General features: G+C 37.4%; 1 pseudogene; it reads right to left on the reverse strand.

Annotated features, from left to right (window-relative positions):
* Positions 1 to 713: 713 nt before the first annotated feature.
* Positions 714 to 1579, reverse strand: LOC143671874 (GMP reductase 1 pseudogene; annotated as a pseudogene).
* Between the last annotated feature and the right edge of the window lie 5703 nt (positions 1580 to 7282).

Genomic DNA, 7282 nt, shown 5'->3' on the forward strand with positions numbered 1-7282 from the left:
AAGGGCATCCAAATAGTCCAGATGTGAAGCAACAAGAGCCAAAATCTATATACTAATGTTTATAACAGCTTTTTTCAAAATTTCTAAAAACTGGCAACAACCCGAATGTCCTTCAGTGGGTGAATATCTGACACATCCATATATTGGGAAAAAAAGAAAAGAATGAGCTATTGACACATGCAACATCTTGGATGATCTCGAAGGCAGTATGCTTAGCTAAAGAAGCCTGTCTTAAAAGACTACAAACTGAGCTGATCTGCTTGTATGTGACTACAGCAATTCTAATACCATTTTTATGTAACTATTGGCCCAGGATTTTGATGCAGATCTGGATTTGAGGTTATCCACTTTATGACCAAGTGATACTTTCCTAAATATGCACTAGAAAGACACCAGCCAGTTTGCCAATGCATACGTGGCAAAGCACCAGATGATACAGGCCTTCATCCTCATTCTTATTCCTGGGCAGTTTCACTGTACCAATGTGTTGTAACACTCAGCTACCTATGAAATTAAGTTAACTACAGAAGATTATAAATATAAGTAGATATTTAGAATAAGAGGATCATATTTAAAGTAAAAACTATTTTCTTTAAAATAAACAAATAAACTGTGTGCACATTAATTTTAACAATGAGGATAGGAGTTCTGGTTAGTAAACACCGTAGGCCTCTGAGCTAATCAATGTTCTGATTTTGTTCTCCAAGAAGGCACTAGGGATAGCTCTGTAGCCCAGAGTCTTCCAAGTGATGTGAAGGAAGGAGACAAGAAGCAGTATTTTGCCATTCAGGAACATTCAGAAAGCTCTTATAGAAGACTAGGATATCCAGAATACTGTTTTCTATTTTCCCTTTATAAGTCACTTCAATAATCTTGTGTTCTGAGGCTTTATATTCAGCAACTTCAGTTTTGTATTTCTGCATTGCTCTTTCAGAGCTCATCCCATGGAAGATCTTGTTTTGACCATTCTTTTCCATCACTCCTCTAGCAGTCTCTGTATGGCTCAAAAACATTTGTCTCGGCATGGCAAAATCTGCTCCAGATCCAAAGGCTTTGACTACATAGCCTGGACATGGGCAGCCTCCATCTAAGATTATTTGCCGTTTTGGAGTGTGAACAGACTCAGCATTATTGATCACTTTGTTCAGCTGAGGGTAGCCCACCCTTGTCTTGGTACAAGTGATGCACACCTGGGATGATTTCCACTTAGATTGCATCCTTTCCAGAAAGAATATGCTCTTCTACCATCCCTCCTGACATCATGTTCCCTGCCTTGATGGTATGTTCTGGAAATTTGGCATAGATAATTTCACAAATTCTACAAACTGTTCAAAATAATTGTCCATGTCCAGGAACATGAACTTAACCCGCAGTACAGCTTCTAAACTATTTCTAATCTTTTCCAGATAATCCTTCCCACTCTCCAAACTCACAGCTAAATGCTACCACGTTGCGGGTGATTGTAGCAAAGAGTTTCTATTTATTCAGGACATCATCTTTATGGAATTAATGCGAACCTGAAGTGCTGATTTATAACCACTGCCATTTCAAAGGTCCCCACAGTGTCAATGTTGGCCATTGTCCTAGTTTGCCTGGGCTGCTATGACAAATACCACACAATCAGGTATGTTGAACAGCAGCATTTATTGGTTCATAGTTTCAGAGGCTAGAAATCCAACATCAAGATGTTATTAGAGCTTGCTTTCTCCACGAAGATTGTACCATTTCAGTGCTGGATGCTGGCAATCCTTGGGGTTCTTTGACTTTCCCATCACATGGTAATGTCCTTTCCTTTCTTCTATTCTTCCAGTTTTCTGTTGGCTCTGGCTTCTGGCTCTTTATAAGGCTTCCAGAAGTCTGGAATAAGACCTACCCTCATTCAATTGGGCTACACTTTAACTAAAAATAACATTCTCATGAGGTCTTATTTACACACTCACAGGAATGTGAATTAAGATTAAGAACATGTCTAAATTGGGGTACATAATTCAATCTACTAGAGCTGCAGTGATAGGAACCCTTGATTTTGTTTGCTTAGGCTTTTAATATACATGACAGTATGCTCAAGATCCACCACAGCTAGTTTCTTGCGATTGCATTCTTATGTGTTGTGATCTATATCTGTGTTGAGCACCGTGCTGGGTTAGTGGGTAGCTACGCTCTGACTGTACCATAGTTTGGGCCAGAAAACATTTTCCTGTGGCAGCAGCACAATTGTGAGGGAGAGGGTTTTATAGCTGTAGGATGGACGCTTTTAAAAATTGAATTTATAATGAAAGAAAGCCTCTATTGATATCTTGATTCTGAATAGTTGCCTATGCTACATGCTTTAGACCTTGTATTTACTTATCCCAACACTTTCACCCTGTTTTATTGGCTTTCTACTTTGTATCCCTCAATACCCTGTAAGTGTCATAAGGACAAAACCCATATCTGATTCAACTTTGTACTCCAATGTTGAAATGTCTAGTTGGAGGAAACAGTGTAAATTTCCATCAGTATGGGAATGGTTAAACACATGATCCATAATGTGGAAATTTAGCACATATTAAAAGGAATGAAATTGATGCATATATAGTGGCATGGAATTATACTCAAGTTATATTTCTTAATGAAAGGAGTGGCAGATCAGTATTTAGAGAAGTCTTATACACACATACGTATCTATGTAATGGGTTTATTAAATTGTTCTCTTCTTTTCTAGTATAAACATAGAATGATTTTATTTTTTCCAATAATTGTTATCAACCGTGTGGTTTCTCAAATCCACCTTTCTCACTGAATAATAGATTCATTTAATGACACATAGGTTTGTTTCCTTAAGTCTTCAATTACTTTCATTCATTAAGAGAGTTTTATTTTGGGTTCTTAAAGTTCAGTCTTTTACACTTTTTTTGTTCTTTTTTTGCATGGGCAGGCACTGGGAATTGAACCCGGGTCTCCAGAATGGCTGGCGAGAACTCTACCTGCAAGGCCACTGTGGCCTGCCCTGGTCTTTTATACTTGTAAATCTATTTCTTTTAAAATAATTTTCAATTAAAAAAACGAGTTTTAAAGATAGTACAAAGAATTTCTGTATACCCTATAACCAGATTTGCTTAATAACTATGGTAAATATTTAAAAACCATGAAATTAACTCTTGACTGATGCTATTAACTAAATTATAGACTTTATTTGGATTTCAGCAGTGTCTCAGTTTACCAGAGCTGCTACAACAATACCACACAGTGGGTTGACACAAGCAACAAGAATTTATAGGCTCATGGTTTTACAGGCTAGAAGCTCCAAACCAAGGTCTCGACAAGCTGTGTTTTCTCATCTAAGTCTGTAGCATTCTGGTGCTGGATTGCTGCAATCCTTGGAGTTCTTTGGCTTGTCTCTCTGCCTCTTTCCCAGAGTCCCCTTTTAGGGCTTTCTCTAACTTCTGACCTCTAGGTCTTTTGGCTTCTTCTGGTTTCTGGTTTCCATTGGCTGACTGCATCTGAATTTCCTGCCTTTATAAAGCCTCCAGTAATATAGCTTAAGCCCCACCCTAATTCTATTTGGTCACATCTTAACTAACAGTAACATCTTCAAAAGATCTTATTCATAAATGGGTTCATGCCCACAAGAATACAGATTAACATTAAGAACATGTCTTTTGCTGGGGTTACATGATTCAATCTACCAAAACCAAAACCTTCTTCTATCCCAGGATTCAATACAGGATACCACATGACACTTACTTAACATGGCTTAGTCTAATTTACTCAGTGACCGTTTCTCAGCTTTTCCCTGCTTTTTGTGACCTAGACACTTTTGAAAAATGTCCCTTAACTTGAGCTTGCCTTATGTTTTCTTCATGATTAGACTGGAGTTATGGATTTGGGGGACGAATTTTACGTAGGTAATATGCCCTTTTCATTACATAATATCAGAAGTGCATTATGTTAACACAACTTTTCATTGTTGATGTTAACTTAGGTAAGATGTTGTCTTCCAGTTTTCCCACTTTAAGTTTACTAATTTTCATTTTTCATATTCTATTTGTTAAAATTGTTAAGTTCAGTTCACAGTCTAGAAGAGCAGAATTAAGCCACCTCCTGCAGGGAGGAGTTTCAATACATTTTTGGATGTATGTTCAAAGACAGCCACAATAATTAATAACTATTTGGAAGTAGATAATTTTTGACAATGCAGATATCCTGTGGATTTTACCTGAAGCATTTATTACTATGCTGTTTTAATGGAGATTTTCTATATCCCTCGTTCCTTTTATATTTACTATTTCAAATTATCCCTTCTCCCTCGTTTATTTATAGATACATTTTAAAATATTAGTACGTTTATATCAGTATGGTTAGTGGATTTATTTTTAGTCTTTGGACTATAATCCAATACTATCATTATTTATTTTTTGGCTCAAATTGTTCCAGCGCTGGCTATTGAGAGCACTTTCAGTTTGGCATACCCCCATCTTTTTTCTTTTCTTTTTTTGAGGAACTCCTTGCTTTCTGGCACCCCAATATGCTCCCGATTCATCTTAATATTTTCTTTTTCCCAGCCCTCAAATCAGGCACTACCCCAGGGAGTCTTGGTTTCTTTTATTAGATAATCGTATTTAGAAATCAAGTCCTGAGTGGTGAGTGTGCTGGTTGCTACTACGGTGTCATTGCTTCAAGGATTTTTCTACTGATAGAGTAAGGTGATATATGTATGCATCTTAAATCATGTATACACAGATCTATATTTGTTTCATATGTATCTCTATGTGTGTATACATACATACATTCATACTGATAAATCTGACTATACTCCATTACCACAGGTGTCCATCTAACCTTCCTCCTCTTGCTTATTTTTAACTCTATCTCCAACAGTGAGAAACCTGGTTCTAGATATCTATGATTTGTTTATTTAACTATAGTATACAAAGTTATTTCAGAATTGCTAACACATATCTTAAGCGGAATACAGCTGTTTTTGTTTTGAGCCTTATATTATCCTGTCCAAACACTGTTTTCTGAAGCAAGTTACATCAGCTTCTTTTTCTCCACTCTTTTTAATGAGGTTATGTCATTTATTTGTAGTACAGTGAGATTCATTTGTCGCAGTAAGAATATTATTTTGGGTTCTCCTTATATCCTGGTTTATTTTTTTAATTGACATTACAGTAAGTCACCCTTTGTGGCATGCAGTTCCATAGATGTGAACATATTTATAAAGTCATGAATTCTTTGCTACATACAGAAAATTTCTACACCTTATAATTTCAGTTGTGTGACCCCATCCCCACCCTTGACAACCTCTGCTTTGCACCCTTATAGATTAGACTCTTTATACTGTCACATAAATGGAATCATCCAGTACATATCTTTTTGAGTCTGCCTTCCTTCGCTTAGCAAAATACATTTGCGATGCATACATGTTGCGTGAATCAGTAGTTTTCAACTTTTAATTTTAAGTAGTATTCCCTTGAACAGATGTACCACAGTTTGTTTTATATTCACCAGTTGTAGAACATGTGGATTGTTTCCTGTCTTAGATTATTATGAATAAAGCTGCTCTGAACACTTGTGCACAGTTCTGTGTGTGGTCATAAGTTTTAAATTCATTTGGGTAAATATTTTGAAGTTGGGATTTCAGGGTCATGTGATAACTATATTTAACTTTATAAGAAACTGCCAAAATTGTTCTCTAAACTGGCTGTAACATTTTGCATTCTCACCAAAAATAAATGAGAATAACTTTTGTTCCACGTCCTCACCAGCATTTTCTATAGTTTTGTTTGCCATTCTAATAAGTGTACAGTAATATCTTGTGGTTTTAATGTGTATTTCTCTAATGGCTAATGATGCTGAGTAACTTTAAAAATGTTATTGTGTAACATATACAACACACAATTTCCCATTTTAACCACTTATATGTGGACAATTCAGTGATATCAATTATATTCACAGTATGTGTCATCATCACTACAGTACATTAACAAACCTTTCTCATCACTCCAAACAGAAACTTTTTAACAACACTCCATTATCCTGCCCCCCACCCCCAGCCCCCTGCCCCCTAGTCTCTGGTAGCTTTAAAACTCTTTTCTGTCTCTAGGAATTTGCTTGTTCTAAGTATTTCATGTAAGTGAAATCATGTAATGTTTGTTCTTTTGTATCTGGATTATTTCACTCAAAATGATGTCTTCAAGGTTCACTCCTGTTGCAGCCTGTATGAGAACTTCTGAGACTTCTGACAAGGTGGCAGAATGGGAGAGGCTGAGTTTACCGTGGGTCCATACAACAAGAGATGTGATAGAAAAATGACCAGGACGGTGATTCTGGGATGTGAGTGATTACAGAAGCTTTTCTACCCTATGTAGGTAGGCCCTCAGAGAATAACCAGAGAAATTGGGACCAAGAGAATGGGATGAATGTACTTGGTCATGACTATGACTACTCCCTCAGCTGGCTTGGGAAGATTTTCCCTTTGCCTCCATAGCTGGAATTTCTCATGGTGAATGGAAGATAATACATGTGCTTTTCCTGTGCACAGATACCACTTAGTCAAAGTATAGTGCCTACTCCCTGCCCCTGTGACACACGGCTGTTGACACCTGTTTTTTTTTTTTTTTTGGGAAGACTGGGGGTCTTTCCCTAGGGAGGAGGTTGTGCTGGTTTGAAAGGATTTATGTACTCTAGAAAATCCGTTTTAATCCGAATCCAGTCTTGTGGGAGCAACTGTTTCTTTTAATCCCTATTCAGTACTGTAGGCTGGAAACTTGATTAGGTTGTCTCCGCAGAGATATGACTCACCCAATTGTGGGTATTAACCCCGGGTTAGAGGAAAATGTGACTCCATCCATTCCAGGTGGGTCTTGATTAGTTTACTGGAATCCTTAAAAAGAGGAAGCATTTTGGAAAAAGCTTGAGAGCCATGAGAGAGCAGAGCCACGACAGAATGATGAGATCTGAGAGAGAGAGAACCACAAGAGCCCACACAGCCAGAGACCTTTGGAGATGAAGAAGGAAAATGCCCCTAGAGGAGCTTCATGAAACAAGAGGCCTGGAGAAAAAGCTAGCAGGCATTGCTATGTTTGTCATGTGTGCCATGTGTCTTTCCAGTTGAGAGAGAAACCATGAATATCATCAGTCTTTCTTGAGTGAAGGTAACATTTTGTGGTTAATTTGTGCCTTAATTTGGACATTTTTATAGACTTGCTTTTATTGGGACATTTTCATAGCCTTAGAACTGTGAAGTAGCAACTTTTTAAATTCCCCCCTTTTTAAAGTCGTTCCATCTCTGGTATAT

The sequence above is a fragment of the Tamandua tetradactyla genome, chromosome X, assembly GCF_023851605.1.
Source record: "Tamandua tetradactyla isolate mTamTet1 chromosome X, mTamTet1.pri, whole genome shotgun sequence".
NCBI lineage: Eukaryota > Metazoa > Chordata > Mammalia > Pilosa > Myrmecophagidae > Tamandua > Tamandua tetradactyla.